This window comes from Babylonia areolata, chromosome 26 (assembly GCF_041734735.1).
Source record: "Babylonia areolata isolate BAREFJ2019XMU chromosome 26, ASM4173473v1, whole genome shotgun sequence".
Taxonomy (NCBI): domain Eukaryota; kingdom Metazoa; phylum Mollusca; class Gastropoda; order Neogastropoda; family Buccinidae; genus Babylonia; species Babylonia areolata.
In genome coordinates, this window is record NC_134901.1 from 6,891,291 (window position 1) to 6,911,505 (window position 20,215).

The following is a 20,215-nucleotide window of genomic DNA, read 5'->3' on the forward strand; positions in this document are numbered from 1 at the left end:
GTACTGTCTGTGTTGTTCGTCTGTTCGTCGCTCCATACTGTCTCAGTTTGTTGCTGTCTGTGTCTTGTCTGTGTTGTTGTCTGTGTGTCGCTCCATACTGTCTCAGTTTGCTACTGTCTGTGTCTTGTCTGTGTGTCGCTCCATACTGTCTTAGTTTGCTACTGTCTGTGTCTTGTCTGTGTCTTGTCTGTGTGTCGCTCCATACTGTCTCAGTTTGTTACTGTCTGTGTCTTGTCTGTGTTGTTCGTCTGTTCGTTGCTCCATACTGTCTCAGTTTGCTACTGTCTGTGTCTTGTCTGTGTTGTTCGTCTGTGTGTCGCTCCATACTGTCTCAGTTTGCTACTGTCTGTGTCTTGTCTGTGCTGTTGTCTGTGTGTCGCTCCATACTGTCTCAGTTTGTTACTGTCTGTGTCTTGTCTGTGTGTCGCTCCATACTGTCTCAGTTCGCTACTGTCTGTGTATTGTCTGTGTTGTTGTCTGTGTGTCGCTCCATACTGTCTCAGTTTGCTACTGTCTGTGTCTTGTCTGTGTGTCGCTCCATACTGTCTCAGTTTGTTACTGTCTGTGTCTTGTCTGTGTTGTTCGTCTGTTCGTTGCTCCATACTGTCTCAGTTTGTTACTGTCTGTGTATTGTCTGTGTGTCGCTCCATACTGTCTCAGTTTGCTACTGTCTGTGTCTTGTCTGTGTTGTTCGTCTGTTCGTTGCTCCATACTGTCTCAGTTTGCTACTGTCTGTGTCTTGTCTGTGTTGTTCGTCTGTTCGTTGCTCCATACTGTCTCAGTTTGTTACTGTCTGTGTCTTGTCTGTGTGTCGCTCCATACTGTCTCAGTTTGCTACTGTCTGTGTCTTGTCTGTGTGTCGCTCCATACTGTCTCAGTTTGCTACTGTCTGTGTCTTGTCTGTGTTGTTGTCTGTGTGTCGCTCCATACTGTCTCAGTTTGCTACTGTCTGTGTCTTGTCTGTGTTGTTGTCTGTGTGTCGCTCCATACTGTCTCAGTTTGCTACTGTCTGTGTCTTGTCTGTGTTGTTGTCTGTGTGTCGCTCCATACTGACTCAGTTTGCTACTGTCTGTGTCTTGTCTGTGTTGTTGTCTGTGTGTCGCTCCATACTGTCTCAGTTTGCTGCTGTCTGTGTCTTGTCTGTGTTGTTGTCTGTGTGTCGCTCCATACTGTCTCAGTTTGCTACTGTCTGTGTCTTGTCTGTGTTGTTGTCTGTGTGTCGCTCCATACTGTCTCAGTTTGTTACTGTCTGTGTCTTGTCTGTGTGTCGCTCCATACTGTCTCAGTTTGTTACTGTCTGTGTCTTGTCTGTGTGTCGCTCCATACTGTCTCAGTTTGTTACTGTCTGTGTCTTGTCTGTGTGTCGCTCCATACTGTCTCAGTTTGTTACATCTGTGTCTTGTCTGTGTTGTTCGTCTGTTCGTCGCACCATACTGTCTTAGTTTGCTACTGTCTGTGTCTTGTCTGTGTTGTTGTCTGTGTGTCGCTCCATACTGTCTCAGTTTGCTACTGTCTGTGTCTTGTCTGTGTTGTTGTCTGTGTGTCGCTCCATACTGTCTCAGTTTGCTACTGTCTGTGTCTTGTCTGTGTTGTTGTCTGTGTGTCGCTCCATACTGTCTCAGTTTGCTACTGTCTGTGTATTGTCTGTGTTGTTGTCTGTGTGTCGCTCCATACTGTCTCAGTTTGCTACTGTCTGTGTCTTGTCTGTGTTGTTGTCTGTGTGTCGCTCCATACTGTCTCAGTTTGCTACTGTCTGTGTCTTGTCTGTGTTGTTGTCTGTGTGTCGCTCCATACTGTCTCAGTTTGCTACTGTCTGTGTCTTGTCTGTGTCTTGTCTGTGTGTCGCTCCATACTGTCTCAGTTTGCTACTGTCTGTGTCTTGTCTGTGTGTCGCTCCATACTGTCTCAGTTTGCTACTGTCTGTGTCTTGTCTGTGTTGTTGTCTGTGTGTCGCTCCATACTGTCTCAGTTTGCTACTGTCTGTGTCTTGTCTGTGTGTCGCTCCATACTGTCTCAGTTTGCTACTGTCTGTGTCTTGTCTGTGTTGTTGTCTGTGTGTCGCTCCATACTGTCTCAGTTTGCTACTGTCTGTGTCTTGTCTGTGTTGTTGTCTGTGTGTCGCTCCATACTGTCTCAGTTTGCTACTGTCTGTGTCTTGTCTGTGTTGTTGTCTGTGTGTCGCTCCATACTGTCTCAGTTTGCTACTGTCTGTGTCTTGTCTGTGTTGTTCGTCTGTTCGTCGCTCCATACTGTCTCAGTTTGCTACTGTCTGTGTTGATGTCTGTGTGTCGCTCCATACTGTCTCAGTTTGTTACATCTGTGTCTTGTCTGTGTTGTTCGTCTGTTCGTCGCACCATACCGCAGCCTGGATTGCATGCCTGTCTCTCGGTCTGGGTATGTAATGCATGCCTGCATCTGTCTGTCTGTCTGTTTGTCTGTCTGTGCTGTGTCTGTCTGTCTGTCTGTCTGCCAGTCCTCTTCTGTCTCCGTTCCTTTCCGTTGACTCTCCTCTCTGTCTCTCTCCTCTCTCTCTCTCTTCTCTCTCTCTGTCTATCTGTCTCAACGTCTCTATTTCTCTTCTTTTTTTCTCTCTCTCTCTATCTGTCTCAACGTCTCTCTCTATATATATCTCTCTCTATCTGTCTATCTGTCTCAACGTCTCTATTTCTCTCTTTTTTTCTCTCTCTCTTTCTCTCTCTCTGTCTCAACGTCTCTCTCTCTCTTTTTATTTCTCACTCTCTTTGTGTCTCTGTCTGTCTGTCTGTCTGTCTGTCTGTCTCTCTCACACACTCTCTCTCTCTCTCTCTCTCTCTCTCTCTCTCTCTCTCTCTCTCTCTCTCTCTCTCTTACTATCCCTTCCACTCTCTCTGTCTCAATGTCTGTCTGTCTGTCTGCCCCCCCACCCCCACCCCCTCTCTCTCTCTCTCTCTCTCTCTCTCTCTCTCTGTCTCTCTCTCTCTCTCTGTCTTCATATTCTATGAGTTTCCCCCCTCTTTCCTCGTTTGATGAATTTGTTTTATCGCAAGATATGACAAACTGTCATTGCTCAGTCTGTCACCAACGTTTACAAGACATCGCCTAGAGGCGCGGGATGGAGGTGGGTGGGTGGAAGGGGTGGGGGGTTCCTGTCACGACCCCCCTAGGGAAGAGGTCGAGAACTATTTTAAAACCTAACGCCCAACCCAATTCACCCGACAACACAAACACAGAATACAGATATTTCTCGTCCACACCAAATTTATTCTCTTCCGCTCTGTCTATCCCACTCACGCAACCTTACCCACACAGCCTATACTTGCAAAAAACAACAACAAAACAACCATATACTATAACTTCAACAAAAAAAAAAAAACGAACAGAAGTCGTATACAAAACTACGGATTCTCCCAAATGTAATCAAAAGCAATTTTCCACACACACACTCAAAGAGAAGCAAATCGCCCCCAAAACCAGGACTGGTACACAGATGCCTTAGTCTTTGGCGGGTTCAGGAAGTTTTCCTCTTAAGAGGAAAACAACAACAAAAACAAAAAAACTGACACACGGCCCAGACAAACTTCGGCGGGTTCGACCCAAGGCACAAGCCCCCGGTCAAAAGGCCTAGGTGCCAGGACTCGGCATACAATGCCAAGCAATGGACCAGGCTGCAAGTCAAAAGGCCCGGAACACAGGACACCAGTCACAGGGCAGGAAGGGGCGAAGACCCAGGACAGCAGTCACAGGGCAGGAGGGGACGAACACCCAAGACACCAGTCACAGGGCAGGAAGGGGCGAAGACCCAGGACAGCAGTCACAGGGCAGGAGGGGACGAACACCCAGGACACCAGTCACAGGGCAGGAGGGGACGAACACCCAGGACACCAGTCACAGGGCAGGAAGGGGACGAACACCCAGGACACCAGTCACAGGGCAGGAAGGGGCGAAGACCCAGGACAGCAGTCACAGGGCAGGAGGGGACGAACACCCAGGACACCAGTCACAGGGCAGGAAGGGGACGAAGATCTGGGTCACCAGACGAAAGGCCCGGGACACACAGCACACAGCGAGAGCTGCCACAGGTGGCGTACACTAACGACCACCACAAAGACACGACGACGAAGACAGACGAAGAAACACAGAAGTGGCTCCCATGGAGAACAGCCGGTCCTCACTTCGTATGGTGCCTAGATGTCGGGGTAGCTACCCCACCAACCACGAAGACGACCCGTACACTACGGCAGTCGGGCTGCCAAAGCCCCAAATATTGTTGCTGCCCAACAATATTTCATATTCGCTCAGGTGAGCGAGTAATATGCATGCACGTGGTTCGTGCGCAAATCAAGACTTCTGCCCGAACTGAAGGATGGGAGAAGGAGGGAAAGTGAAAGAAGAGGGGGGAGAAAAACGAAGACGGGCCACACGCCCTAACTGTCGTCACAAGTTGTGACAATACCCCCCATTCAAGTTCAAACTTCACGTTTGGAACTTAAACACACCGTCACAACGACTGACGGACAGACAGACACACGTGACAACTCTCGCCCTGCCCTTCCGCGTTCCCGAACGTCTATTAGTGGTCAAGGACAGTTACCAAAACAAAACAGTTTGTCTAGACCAACGAAACAAGAGAAGAGAAATTTATACGAAAGCTATCTTAACTTTACAGCTAGTAAGGATACGCGGAAGCGTGTGCTTCCTAATTTAAGAGTAGAATATAGAGGTATGTGCAGAAGTCAAATGGGACTGCGCATACTCTTCTTTGATTAACACTGCCGAAATCACTTTTCGGGAAATGCCGATTCTTGCTCCGGCAGACGACTGAGATAGTCGGCTCCAACATTTTCTTTTCCAGGGATAGCTTGCACTGTGAAGGAGAAAGGCTGGAGCTGCAGCGCCCACCGTGCCAGTCTGCCGCTGACCGTTCTTGCTCTATCCAGGTACTGCAGAGGGGCATGATCGGTCTGGACGACGAATGGTTTGCCGTACAGGTATGGCTCGAACTTTTGTATGCCCCACACGAGCGCCAAGCATTCTCTCTCGATCGTGGGATAGTTCCTCTCGGCTGAAGGGTACAGTCAGAGGCATTTTAAGTAAAGGCACTCTGGGAACCCGCCCTTTTGGTACAGATTTTTGGCACCTGTCGCATGAAAGAACGAAGCGTTTGATGTCCCTGCACATACCTGGCCAATAGAAATGAGGAAATATTCTCCGTTGCGTCCGCCTAAATCCCAAATGACCAGACATTGGAGCCTCATGGCCCAGGCGTAGCACTGTGGAACGCAAAGGCTTCGGTACACAGATCTGGGTCGCCTGGCCTCTGTGATCTTTAAACTGCCGCATCAGCACCCCATGCTTTTTAAAATAAGAGACCTCGCCTGAAGGGGTTTTCTGTAAAAGGCCTGAACCAGCCCTATCACGTGCCTGATGAAAATCAGGATCGTCATTTTGCTGGTGCTGTAAGTCTTCCCGTGACACATGGATCTGAATATCCTTGACGGGCAGGGGAGGCAAGGGTTTGGCATTTGCTGCAGCCTGGGCTCTAGTTTGAACGGCGCCCACAAGGCTGGGATCAGCATAGACGGGCACGACCATTGAAGAGCCGTCCCCTCTCCAGGCACAATTCCCAATGAGAACCTCCTCAACAGGAGACTCCATGACAGCCACGTCCAAAACACCCTGTATGAACGGGGACTGAAAGTCCACCCTGGCGATGGGCAGAACTGAGGAGCACTGTGACTCTGCCAACACCACGCGAACTGTGGCCCCAGTAAAACAGTCAGGTCTTACGAGTCGCCTGGCTACAACAATCAACTGGGCTCCCGTGTCGCGTAAAGCTTGCACTGTGTGGCCATTGACAGAAACCTCGCAGCGAGGCGAGTACTGTTTAGAAGCACAAGACGTGCAAAGCGTCGGGGTCATTGCATTAACACCCTGTGCAGGTGAGACATGAGCAATGAGTGAGACCCTCTTGGGTTGCCGGCACTCTTTGGCCAAGTGACCTGGCTTCCCGCAGTTGAAGCAGGCAGGTATTCTTGTAAAGTCTCTTCCCTTTAGGTTGTTTGGAGCTGAATCCCCTGACCCATGTGGAGGTCCTTTTTTCTCCGCGCCCAGATTGAAACTGCGGTCGGAAACCCTACTACCTTTTTTGGAAACTCGAAATTCAGCTTCCGCCATGCGACCTGCTCTCCGAGCATTGACAATTTTAGTTGTGATATGGGCAACGTCCTCAACTCTATTGGGTTCCTCACGCCGAACTTCAGTGACGAGATCGGGATTGAGTGTGGTCAAGAACTGCTCCTGAAGGACCAGATCTTTAATGTCCTCTGCCTCAGATTCATCCCGTCCAGCGGCCACACACCACCGGGAGAAACAAACCTTCAGCCTGCCCAGAAACTGATCAAACGTCTCTTCCGCTAATTTCCGCATTGAACGGAACCGTTTGCGGTAGGAATCTGCATCCAGACGGAATTCGTAAAGCAGAGCCGCTTTTAAGATGTCATAATCGTGTAGTTGTTCTGGTTGTAACCGTAGGCAGGCGTCTCTCGCCCGACCCTGCAAAAGGGCCACCAGGCGGGCTGCCCAGGAGCTACGCTTCCACTTATTTAATCCCGCCACTCTCTCGAAGTGGTTAAGGAAGCTATCGAAATCGTCTTTCTCATCATACGGCACAAGCGGAAACTGATGAGCCGTGTGAGCTTCTAGCTCTTCCTGGCGCAGTTCCATTTTCCTCTCGAATCTACGTCTTTCCTCCTCATCTTTTTTCTTCCTATACTCTTCTTCTTTTCTATCCTTCCATTGTCTGTACTTTCTCTCCTCATCCCTAGCCTGACGCTCTTCCTCCCTAGCCTGACGCTCTTCCTCCCTGGCTACTGCATCAACCACAAACCGGGCCAACGCCTCTCCAGACAAACCTAAGTCAGTGCCCAACACCCTGAACTTTGAGTACATGTCCTGAGAAGGTACGGCATTAGACTCATTCTTCAAGCCTTCATCGAAAGCACCTTCAGGATTAGCCTCCTTCAGGTGGCCCTGAATCCATCCGGACAATTCAGTCTTTTTTTCAGCACTCAGAGAAGGTGTACTGCCTTCTGCCCTGACCCCCCGTGACCCCGAACTAGGAGTAGAGGCCGCAGAAGTTTTTCGTGTTACAGGCATGTTTTCTTAATTCACAATGTGCAACAACTACACAAAACTTGAATTAAGATTAAGTCTCTAAGTCACTAACTCCAGGTCCCCACTTCACTCAACCGTCCAACAGTAAGAACCTAACAATCTAACAACCTTAATCACCCCCACAAAAGCTAACCAAAACGAAATGCCTGCAACATAAAACGTAGACGAACAAGACGATCACACCCTACCCCCCAACCCGCATTACATTCCCTAGAACTTGTTACCCCGCATCTCCACCATTGTCACGACCCCCCTAGGGAAGAGGTCGAGAACTATTTTAAAACCTAACGCCCAACCCAATTCACCCGACAACACAAACACAGAATACAGATATTTCTCGTCCACACCAAATTTATTCTCTTCCGCTCTGTCTATCCCACTCACGCAACCTTACCCACACAGCCTATACTTGCAAAAAACAACAACAAAACAACCATATACTATAACTTCAACAAAAAAAAAAAAAAAACGAACAGAAGTCGTATACAAAACTACGGATTCTCCCAAATGTAATCAAAAGCAATTTTCCACACACACACTCAAAGAGAAGCAAATCGCCCCCAAAACCAGGACTGGTACACAGATGCCTTAGTCTTTGGCGGGTTCAGGAAGTTTTCCTCTTAAGAGGAAAACAACAACAAAAACAAAAAAACTGACACACGGCCCAGACAAACTTCGGCGGGTTCGACCCAAGGCACAAGCCCCCGGTCAAAAGGCCTAGGTGCCAGGACTCGGCATACAATGCCAAGCAATGGACCAGGCTGCAAGTCAAAAGGCCCGGAACACAGGACACCAGTCACAGGGCAGGAAGGGGCGAAGACCCAGGACAGCAGTCACAGGGCAGGAGGGGACGAACACCCAAGACACCAGTCACAGGGCAGGAAGGGGCGAAGACCCAGGACAGCAGTCACAGGGCAGGAGGGGACGAACACCCAGGACACCAGTCACAGGGCAGGAGGGGACGAACACCCAGGACACCAGTCACAGGGCAGGAAGGGGACGAACACCCAGGACACCAGTCACAGGGCAGGAAGGGGCGAAGACCCAGGACAGCAGTCACAGGGCAGGAGGGGACGAACACCCAGGACACCAGTCACAGGGCAGGAAGGGGACGAAGATCTGGGTCACCAGACGAAAGGCCCGGGACACACAGCACACAGCGAGAGCTGCCACAGGTGGCGTACACTAACGACCACCACAAAGACACGACGACGAAGACAGACGAAGAAACACAGAAGTGGCTCCCATGGAGAACAGCCGGTCCTCACTTCGTATGGTGCCTAGATGTCGGGGTAGCTACCCCACCAACCACGAAGACGACCCGTACACTACGGCAGTCGGGCTGCCAAAGCCCCAAATATTGTTGCTGCCCAACAATATTTCATATTCGCTCAGGTGAGCGAGTAATATGCATGCACGTGGTTCGTGCGCAAATCAAGACTTCTGCCCGAACTGAAGGATGGGAGAAGGAGGGAAAGTGAAAGAAGAGGGGGGAGAAAAACGAAGACGGGCCACACGCCCTAACTGTCGTCACAAGTTGTGACAGTTCCCCCTCAGTTTTTTTGTGCGTGCGCGCGTGCGTGTGTGTGTGTGTGTGTGTGTGTGTGTGTGTGTGTGTTTTGGGGTTGTTGTTTTTTTCGTTTGTTTGTTGTTGTTTTTTTTCATTTGTATTTGTATTTCTTTTTATCACAACAGATTTCTCTGTGTGAAATTCGGGCTGCTCTCCCCAGGGAGAGCGCGTCGCTACACTACAGCGCCACCTTTTTCTTTCTTTTCTTTTTTTTTGTATTTTTTCCTGCGCGCAGATTTATTTGTTTTTCCTATGGAAGTGGGGTTTTCTACAGAATTTTGCCAGGAACAACCCTTTTGTTGCCGTGGGTTCTTTTACGTGCGCTAAGTGCGTGTTGCACACGGGACCTCGGTTTATCGTCTCATCCGAATGACTAGCGTCCAGACCGCCACTCAAGGTCTATAGTGGAGGGGGAGAAACTATCGGCCGCTGAGCCGGTGATTCGAACCCGCGCGCTCAGATTCTCTCGCTTCCTAGGCGGGCGTGTTACTTCGCTAGGCCATCATTCTAACACCTCCCCTCCCCTCCCCCCTTCTCACCCCCAAACCTTCCTCGTGAATGGCAGTTCTAACCCCCACCCCCACCCCCACCCCCCATGCCGACCCCCACCGCCCTCACTTCAACATCCCTCTTCTCATCGTCCTCGCTGCACACCACACACAGCGCTGTGATCGTTGTCATCAAAACGTCATCGTGCAGATCGTTGCTAGAGCGTCAGTCGAGAGGTGCACCTTTTTTCTTTTTTCTTTTTTTTTCTTTTTTTTTTTGTCTTGTTGGGGTTTTTTGTGTGTGTTTTTTTTGGGTACTTGTGTGTGAATAGGATAGAATAGAATTTTTTTTATTGTCATAAATTCTGTAAGTTTGTAAGACACAATAAAACATAAACATGAGCATTTATTAATAAGAGAAACACTCGTGAACAAATTTCGCCAGCCTTTGCTGTAATTCTGTTTGAAGGATCAGTTCACTAGGCCTCGCATTTGGATGGCATGATATTATATCGATTAGGAGTCTGTGTCTGTAAGTATTGTATTTTACATTGTAAAAGGTGAATCTCATCTTCTAAACTCTCTCTGTGTGTGTGTGTGTGTGTGTGTGTGTGTGTGTGTGTGTGTGTGTGTGTAAAGATAATCATAACATCAGTAATCACTAATATTTAAGATAATTATAATAACTCATATCTATTCCTCTCCCCCAGGCCTGTCCTTCATATAATTATGGTCAACTCAAACTCAGCTGACTTTCTTTTTGTTTTGTTTTGTTGTTGTTGTATTTTTGTCGTGTATCAATCTTACTCTGTTTATTTACGTAGCTGTATTTTTACCTTGTCTTTACCCTTTGGGCAGGCCTACTTTTTATTGTACTACCAAGATGGTTCCTTGTGGCCAGCTGGACTATAAACAATATGAACAGTTTGCTGGGGGTTTTGGGGTTTTTTTTCCCTTTGCTTCACATCAGAACCACTATAAAGTCTTTTGCGTGAACGTGCAGGCAATTACGAACTGAGGAAAGCACAGTAAATATGTCACCCCGTTATTACTAATCGTCATAAACAACTTGCTGGGGTAAGTGTTTTCGGCAGCCACATCCGACCGACCGCGTACGCTGGCGCACACGGCACACACACACACACACACACACACACAATCAACCTACGCACACAACATATGTAAGGACCGATTATTTACTGACTGGCATCGTCCTGTTTATTAGTTTGTTTGGGGTTTTTTTCTCTGTTTTTTCCCCTCCATCTCTCTGCCCCTCTCTCCGCCTCCCTATTGTTTATTTAGTTGTCCCCAAACGTTTCTCTCTGTCACTTGCCAAAGATCAAAGAGCCAACGGCGGAGAGGTTTACGTGCCTGTCGTGAAAGGCAGCATCAAAACCGACATAAAAGCGACATGTTCATTGGTCCGCCAATCACGACCGCGGTTGTAAACACGCCAAGCAGCAGACAATAAACATGGGATGGCGCCTTTTCGGTGTTTGGGAAGTGGCTGGGCTGAACTCATGAAACCAACGCAACGTTTGCAGGCAGTAAGTCTTCTTGTTCTGGTAAGTTAACAGCACGGGTATTCATTCATTTATTCGTTGTTTTTTTCTGTCCGTGTTTCTCGGCTTTTCTGTCTCATTGTATCGTGTGCTCTGGGCTGATAGAAACCAGCATCGAGTGAACGTGACAGAGAGAGACAGAGAGAGAGAGAGAGAGAAGATGGAAGTGATCGTGGAAGTGAGACAGAGAGAGAGAGAGAGAAGATGGAAGTGATCGTGGAAGTGAAAGACAGAGAGAGAGAGAGAGAAGATGGAAGTGATCGTGGAAGTGAGACAGAGAGAGAGAGAGAGAAGATGGAAGTGATCGTGGAAGTGAAAGACAGAGAGAGAAGATGGAAGTGATCGTGGAAGTGAAAGACAGAGAGAGATAGAGAGAGAGAGAAGATGGAAGTGATCGTGGAAGTGGAAGACAGAGAGAGAGAGAAGATGGAAGTGATCGTGGAAGTGAAAGACAGAGAGAGATGGAAGTGATCGTGGAAGTGAAAGACAGAGAGAGAGAGAAGATGGAAGTGATCGTGGAAGTGAAAGACAGAGAGAGAGAGAAGATGGAAGTGATCGTGGAAGTGAAAGACAGAGAGAGAGAGAAGATGGAAGTGATCGTGGAAGTGAAAGAGAATCGGAGACAAGACGACACAAAATTTCCTTCTTTTCGAGGATAATAGAACACTGGTGTGCCCTTTTAAAATCACCTAGTTCTCATCGAAAATAGGGACTACACTCCCCCTCCCCCCCTCCCCCTTCCCCCTTGGTGATGCCGGGGGTCTTTCAGTATAAATCCCCGCCTTCTAGAAATTTTGTGCTTGAAATTTCCTCATTTCTATCACTCTCTTTGTTTCTGCCTTTTTTCTCTCTTCACTGTTGTCTCCTTTTTTCTGCCTTCCCAGTCCATTCCTCTTTCTTTTTTCAAGCAAGCCTTGACACTTTTTTCTCTTTTCTGCAGTCTGTGATGTACTATCTGTGCTGTTTTGTTCTGGCGATTAGGTAGTGAGATGTAAACACTGGGATGGGCACTAGCTGCCCATTCTGCAGTGTTATTTGCCAGTTTGGCCTTTTTGTGCATTTTTTGTTTGGCTTTGAAGTATTGTTGTTTTTTCTCCTTTTTTACGATTTTTCGTAATCTGGGGGATGATAGATTAAGCGAAATGGCTGGCGTCCTCAGCATGGCCTGGTCTTATTTGCCATGAAAAGCTACATGGTTGGGATACTGTGTCATGAACTATTTTGTGGGTTTGTCTTAGTGGATTTTTTTTTAATGTTTGTTTAATTTGTTTGTTTGTTTTTGTTTTTTTGGTTGTTGTTTTTTTGGGGGGTGTTGTTTTTTGTTTGTTGTTGTTTTTTTGTTTAGTTGGGTTTTTTGGGGGGGTTTTTTGTTGTTGTTTTTTGTAGATGTGAGTTTTGTGTTGACGCGGTTTGCATTTGTATGGTTTGACAGTCTGGGCTGGACTATAAGCAACAAGAGCAAGGGACTACACTGAACATCGATAAGAATATAAAGGTAGGATATACTGCATGGGAATAAGATCATGAGAAATTGACAGCAACGTTGTTGGAAACACAGACAGGCTGACAGACAAAGAGAGACGTACAGCCAGGTGGAAAGACAGACGATAGACTTCCGACTAGAAAAGCCGTGTGTAATGACACGAACAAACCACGCCATAATAAGGGTTGAGAGAAGAGAGGGTGAGCATACAGATGGATCGCTGTGAAAAGTATTTTCAAAAAGTACTTAATTTAACGTAAGCATTGAACAGTAGAAAGGGTTCGAATTTAGCAGGTGCAAATGCTACGAAAAGTTGGCTCGGGCACGCAAAGTTTCTGTCGAGAGTGCACAGTTGGCACTCAAAAATTGATAGAGGCAAAAGAAAATTAATTAAAAACACCAAGAAAGCCAGCTCGAACATTGGTTGTTCTCAGGGGAGAAGTCAAGACGTCCAGAAACCATGCCTTATGGGGCCAGGAGATGAAGAGAGTGACAGTGACAGTGACTGAATTCATGATACACCAACTGTGTAATTTGAGCATGGATGTAAGTAAATCTGAAGTTGATATTTGAATTCTAGTCATGAATGTATGCATCTCGTCTGTGTACAAGGTTTATGGATGCCACAATGAGAAAATAAACGACCATATGCAGATAAATATTTTAATCCTTTATCAACAGGCCCATGGGGCCCAAGCTTGTGGATGTTTTGAATGCGGTTTTCCAAACAATCAACACAAATGAAAATTACAACTCAACCAAAGATTTTATTTCATATTATTATGCTGGCGCCCAAAACCAAAACCAAGACTGGGCACTCAAATGTTTTGTCAAGAGTGCCCGACTGGCACTTCCAAAAAAAAAGGGTGGGGGTGGGGTGGGGGGGGGGGGCGTAAATTCGAACCCTGGTCGGAGTGTACGACGATATCAGCAAACAATGTGCAGCGGTTTACATGTTACAGATAGGTGTGGGAGTGTTAGTTTGTGTGGACATGCAAATCAATGAACCTCTCCAAGAGGAAGCACACGGTACGTGATTATGTTTGCTAAGTAGAAAAAGTAAATGTATATTTCTGACATAACAAAATGAAAACTGATGGATGTTTCTCAAATATTTGGTTGATAGCTAAATCTGTTTATACAAATGTAGAATCAACAAAGTAAAACCATCAATACAAATGTTCTAAAAAATAAAATAAAAAAAGGCCTCAAACAGGCGTATGAAGTAGACAAGTATAGCCTTTAACATGACTATGGAATATAACAGGTTTTGTGGAAAATGGGCACTTTATAAATGTTCAGTACAAGATTAAGCTATACAATGCAACCTTGGAATTACGCTATTGAATATGTATTGTTTTGCTGTTATGGACTCGTTAGTACTTAGAACTTACTTAAGTGCTTACCCTGTACTTTCTAATGCACAAAATGTATATATTTTGTATCCGTAAACCTTTGTCTTAATATAAAAAAAATAGCGGAAATATATATATATATATATTTCTCGATTTGTTCCAGAATGACTACCACTTGTTTTCCACCCCTCACCCCCCACCCCACACACAGAGGGACCGAGAGAGAGAGAGAGAGAGAGAGAGATGTGGGGGGTTAGTGAGGGGAGGGCACTGAATGGCTAACATGGGCAGGTGTTGTGTTGATTGACAGGTACTTACTTCTTTTCCTCGTGTGTTCATTCATTTGTGATTGGATGGTTTGTTCTTTTCCCCACCTGATCTCCAGAAAGGGTGGAGGGGGAGTATGAAATAAAGTCTGCAAAAAAAACGAAAAAAAAAAAAAAAAGTCCATATCGCTCTATCTCACAGTCGGATTGGATTTATATCCTTCCTGCTTGGTAGGGGGAGTATGAAATAAAAGTCTGCAAACAAAAAACAAAACAAAAAAGAAGTGCATATCGCTCTGTCTCACAGTCGGATTGGATTTATATCCTTCCTGCTTGGTAGGGGGAGTATGAAATAAAAGTCTGCAAACAAAAAACAAAACAAAAAAGAAGTGCATATCGCTCTGTCTCACAGTCGGATTGGATTTATATCCTTCCTGCTTGGTAGGGGGAGTATGAAATAAAAGTCTGCAAACAAAAAACAAAACAAAAAAGAAGTGCATATCGCTCTGTCTCACAGTCGGATTGGATTTATGTCCTTCCTGCTTGGTCACGAGCAGTCTGTCACCTTCCAGCCACTTACACAAACACCGAGTTCACGCCCTCAGGGTAGAACTGCCGCGACAGATGAAACACGCTCCAGTTACCCCAAACAATCTGCAGCTTGTGTTTGGGGCGAGGCAGCTTTGCAAACAAACAAGATGTGACAGCCGGATGACGAGGAGACACCTTTTTTTTCTTCTGGGTTTTCAGCTAAAATTAGAGGAGGGGGGGGGCGTCGAAGGGGTGGGGGGGGGGACTGAAGTTGACGGGTTTAGATTTTTTTTTTTTTTTTTAAGTCGCGCGGTGGCTGAAAGAACAGTGACTTTCCTTGTATTTCTTTGGGGAACTGGAAGCAGGGTCGTGCTGTTTATAATGTACGTTAACTTCCTTTTGTTTTCTAAATTTGTCCGCTGTAAGGATGTTTTTTTTTATGTTAGGTGTGGGGTGGGGGGACGGGGGAGGCTGTCTCAAGTCATGCTTTTGAGGAGGGGGGGGGGGTTCTTTTTTTGCTGGTAAAAGTTTGGATGGCACATTGAAATGCAGTTTCTGTTTGCTCAGTGTAAACGTGTTTGGGTTTGTTGTTCTTTGTTCTTGTTTTCTTCTTCTTCTTCTTCTTCTTCTGTTAACTCACTCAGCACGACCAGTCCTCTCTTCTCTACATAGACCCCCCGGATGTCTAGTGGGTGTCTGAATGACCCAACCTTTAGCTTCCGTCGTCAGAACTGTGGTATTCTTTGTCAACATTCACCTCTTGCGTATAAGAGCCTTCTGCTTGCAATATTTTGATGATGGTAATTGGGATGAAACGCTGTTAACGTCGTCTCTTTCGCCATTCGTATGGAGAGAGTTAACTGATTATCAAATCGTCGATTTCAGCTATTTCGCTTGACCCATATGCATCCTTGTGTGGATGGCCGTTCTCAGACTTCGTTCGACAAGACTTCTGTAATAAAGTAAAATAAATAAATATATATAAATAAATAATAATAGTATAGTTTACCGAGACAGTAATTCAGGACACAATTTCGCGTGGCAGTATTTCAGGACACGGTTTCCCAGGGCAGTATTTTGGGACAATTACTCGGGACAGTATCTCAGGATACAGTTTCCAAGGACAGTATTTCAGGACAGTGTTTCCCAGGACAGTATTTCAGGACAGAGATTCCCGAGACAATATTTCAGGACACAGTTTCCCCAGGACAGTATTTCAGGACACAGTTTGCCAGGACAGTATTTCAGGACACAGTTTACCGGGACAGTATTTCAGGACACAGTTTCCCACGACAGTGTTTCAGGACACAGTTTACGGGGACGTATTTCAGGACACAGTTTCCCACGACAGTATATCAGGACAGAGTTTCAAAGGACAGTATTTCAGGACACAGTTTCCCACGACAGTATATCATGACACAGTTTCCAAGGACAGTATATCAGGACACAGTTTCCAAGGACAGTATATCAGGACAGAGTTTCAAAGGACAGTATATCAGGACACAGTTTCCCACGACAGTATATCGACACAGTTTCCCACGACAGTATATCAGGACACAGTTTCCAAGGACAGTATATCAGGACACAGTTTCCAAGGACAGTATATCAGGACACAGTTTCAAAGGACAGTATTTCAGGACACAGTTTCCCACGACAGTATATCAGGACACAGTTTCCAAGGACAGTATTTCAGGACAGTTTCCAAGGACAGTATATCAGGACACAGTTTCCCAGGACAGTATTTCAGGACACAGTTTCCAAGGACAGTATTTCAGGACACAGTTTCCCACGACAGTATATCAGGACACAGTTTCCCAGGATAGTATTTCAGGACACAGTTTCCAAGGACATTATTTCAGGACACAGTTTCCAAGGACATTATTTCAGGACACAGTTTCCAAGGACAGTATTTCAGGCAACACATGGACTCAGAGGCAGGCAGGTGTTTGTAACGGGCCGTTGACATGATGAAATACTGACTGAATTTTACCGTCCGATAGAGGTTTTACGGTTAAATGGCCATTTGGGTTGAGCACACGTAGTCTTTGTCTCTTTGTCTGTCTGTGCCCCACTGTCTGTCTGTCTGTCTGTCTGTATGTATGTATGTATGTATCTCTCTCTCTCTCTCTCTCTCTCTCTCTCTCTCTCTCTCTCTGTGTGTGTGTGTTGGGTCAGAGTGTGTGTGTACATGTGTTGGGTGGGGTGTGAATGTGTTCGTTTTAGTACTTTTTACAATGTTGATGATGATGAGGAGGAGGATTATTACTATTATTACTATTATTATTTATAATAGTGGTAGTAGTAAAAGTAGTAGTAGTATTTATGGAACTTATTAGTGTTGTCTGGTCATCGTTATTGTTGTTAGCGTTGTCACAAAGACAGATCGGAAGAACAGGCAATGCCTATAATATTTATCCTTGAGTAATAAAGTTTTGATTCTCTCTCTCTCTCTCTCTCTCTCTCTCTCTCTCTCTCTCTCTCTCTCTCTCTCTCTCTAGTATATATCTATCTGTGGGACGGGCATTGATTTTTTTTTAAATTATACGTGTTTATGCGTTATTCTCAAAAATAACAATATTTTTGTTTCCGTCTTTATTCATCATCATCATCTTCTTCTTCTTCTTCTTCTTCTTCTTCTTGCTGCTGTTCCTCATCCTCATACCTATCCGCATCCTCATTCTTCTTCTTCCTGCTCCTCTCTCGCCTTCTCCTTCTTCCTCCTCCTCCTTCCTCCTCCTCCTTCTTGTCATCTCCCTTCTCCGATCTTCCTAATCCTCGTTCTTCTTTTCTTTCTCCTCACCCTTCTTCTTCTTCTTCTTCTTCTTCTTCTTCTTCTTCTACTGGCACTGCTACTTCTTCTTCTTCTTCTTCTACTGGCACTGCTACTTCCTCTTCTTCTTCTTCTACTGGCACTGCTGCTTCCTCCTCCTCCTCCTCCTCCTTCTTCTTCTTCTTCTTCTTCTTCTTCTTCTTCTTCTTCTACTGGCACTGCTACTTCCTCTTCCTCTTCTTCTTCCTCTACTTCTTCTTCTTCTTCTTCTACTGGCACTGCTACTTCCTCTTCTTCTTCTTCTTCTACTGGCACTGCTACTTCCTCTTCTTCTTCTACTACTGGCACTGCTACTTCCTCCTCTGCTTCTTCTTCTTCTTCTTCTGCTGTCACTGCTACTTCTTCTTCTTCTTTTTCCTCTTCTTCTTCTTCCAGCTCCTCCTCTGCCCCCTTCCCCCTCCCTGTTCCTCCCCGGTTTTGATATGCCATTAGCTTTTGGCCGCTTGACATGTGGCGTTGAGTGACGAGACAGATGATCTCTTTCCCCCTCTCTCTCCTGTAGAGGAATCAATTTTGTTGGTGGGGTGGGTGGGGGTGGGGAGGGAGGTGCGGCGCGGGGGGTGGGTGGGGGTAGTGGTGGGAGGTGGAGGACAGCGAATTAATTTTGATGGCATGCGGAACTGGTGAGTTAGTTATTAACGAGTTTCTCAAAAAGCGTTTCTTTGTGTGTGTGTGTGTGTGTGGAGATGGCAGCAGCTCTTCGCTGCCCTGGTCACTTCATCACCCTCACCCTCACCCACTCCCCTCCCCGTAAACCTCTCCCTCCTGCTCTCCATCCCCCCCCCCCCTCCCTCCTGTTTCCCCCTCCTCCCTCAAGCTCCCCCCGCTTCTAACCTCTCCTCACCTTCCCCCCCCCCCCCACCCACGTCCCCCTCCACCAGCGCACCCCCACCCCCACTATCCACCACCTCATCCCTTCCGCCGTCTGACCAGCCATCTGCAGATGTTTTATAATTCGTGTCTGCTTGATTGATGTCATCTGTAGGGGGGTGATAGGCAGAGGGATGGGGGAGGTGGGGCCCACGGGATTTTTTGGGGGGATTGTTTCCCCTGTCGTTGTTGATGGTATCGGGTTTCTTTGGGTGTTTTGTTGTGTGTTTTTTTATGTGTGTGCGTGTTTTTATTTTCATGAAAGGTGAATAATTATGAAGAGACAGTGGGTTTGAGGTTGCTGTTTGGGGGTGTGGATGGGTTGTTGTTGAGGTGATTGTGAATGATGGGGTGGGAACGGGTGGTGTGTGGGGGGGGGAGGTGACGTGGGGAGAGGGACGGTACGCTGTTGTGCTCACGCCCACTACACCCTCCACTCCTCCTCAGAGTCCTCTCCCCCTCCCCTCCCCGCCCCCACGCCCTCCCCCCCCCCCCATCCACCACCCCCTGTGAGAACTCTTCACCATCTCTTTCCCTCAGTCCACTCACCGGACAGGTCGAGGTCACTGGCTGTTGTGTTGGGCTGATTGATGCCCAGTGTGTCCAGATGTTTTAACCCGAAATGTAATCTTGATTTTCCCCATGCGGTTATGGGTGGATGTTACCTCCCCCTTTCTTTCGTTCTCTGTCTGTCTGTCTCCACACACACGCACGCACACACACACACACACACACACACACACACACACACACACACACACACACATATACACACACACACATGAGGGAGAGAGAGGGAGAGAGATGTATGCATATTAAACCTGAACCCAATGTCTTCATTCTGAACGAAAAGGGGGAAAGCTGAGGTCCATCCAGGTTTTTAACTTGTCACTTATAACAGTACACACACACGCACGCGCACACACACACACACACACACACACACACAGAGTTGCCGGAGATGCAGGAAGGGCAGGAGCAGTGAATGATCTTGCAGCAGGGCACATTTCTCCAGGGCATGGACACAGACATGTGTACCGGTAACAGTTGTTGTTGTAATTGTAGCAGTAATAGTACTAACTCTTGCACGTATCATCATTATCATTACTGATATTATAATTATACTCAGAAAATACTGGTTACTCAGTACGAGTTTGAGTTCGTGAGGTGAAAGAGTCCCTTGTCCGCCCAATCGCTTCGGAAGCGGTGGTGGTTGTCACACGAACCCTCCTCCCCCCACCCCCCACCCCAGCTCCCCCAACCCTTCTCTCCCTACCCCCAGTCCTTCCCATTCCCACCATCACACTACCTTCCCCCCCCCCGCCACCTCCACACGCTCACCCGACCACCCACTCACCCCCTTCCCCACACACACTGGTCGCTATCATCACCTGGATCCACTCCATCATCCGTCCCCAACTTTCCATCACCCCCTTTTTTTTTCTTTTTTTTTTTTTTTTTTTTTTACTCCCTCCTTCCACCCCTTCGTTCTTTTTGTGGACCATCTGCAAAGCCTGTGTGTGTGTGCGCGTGTGCCTGCGTGTGTATGTGTGTGTGTGTGTGTGTGTGCGTGCGTGCGTGCGTGTGTGTGTGTGTGTGTTTTAGGGGGAGGGGGCGTTATAATTTGCTGAGGATGGTGATGGATGTGTGCAGAGTTAGCAGCAATAGCCCCGGGATGACCCGTTAATTAATGTGTATTGTGCATGGTGCCGTTTTCAGGGCAAGTGTGTGTGTGTGTGGAAGGAAGGGAATTTGGTGCAGAATAGGAGTAGGGGGGTGGGGGTGGGGGGGCGGGAGTGAGAAGTTGGGTGAAGAGAGATGGGGAGGGAGGTGGGGGTTGGGGGCGGAGGGGGGTCGGAGCAGGTGATCGTGAATGGTGGACAAGACGGCGGTGTAGAAGAAATCACTCCTTTTTTTTCCACCACCCCCACCCCCACCCCCAGCAGTCTCGGTCTCACCATGGATGGATGGATGCCTGGTTCACTCATTAATTAAACGGGTACAGAGCTAGCCAGAGCGCCCATCTCGGCATCAGTTCACAGGGTGGACGGTTCGAACCCTTGCGGACAACCTGCAACACACGAAATTTATTGTCGTTGTCGCTTCTC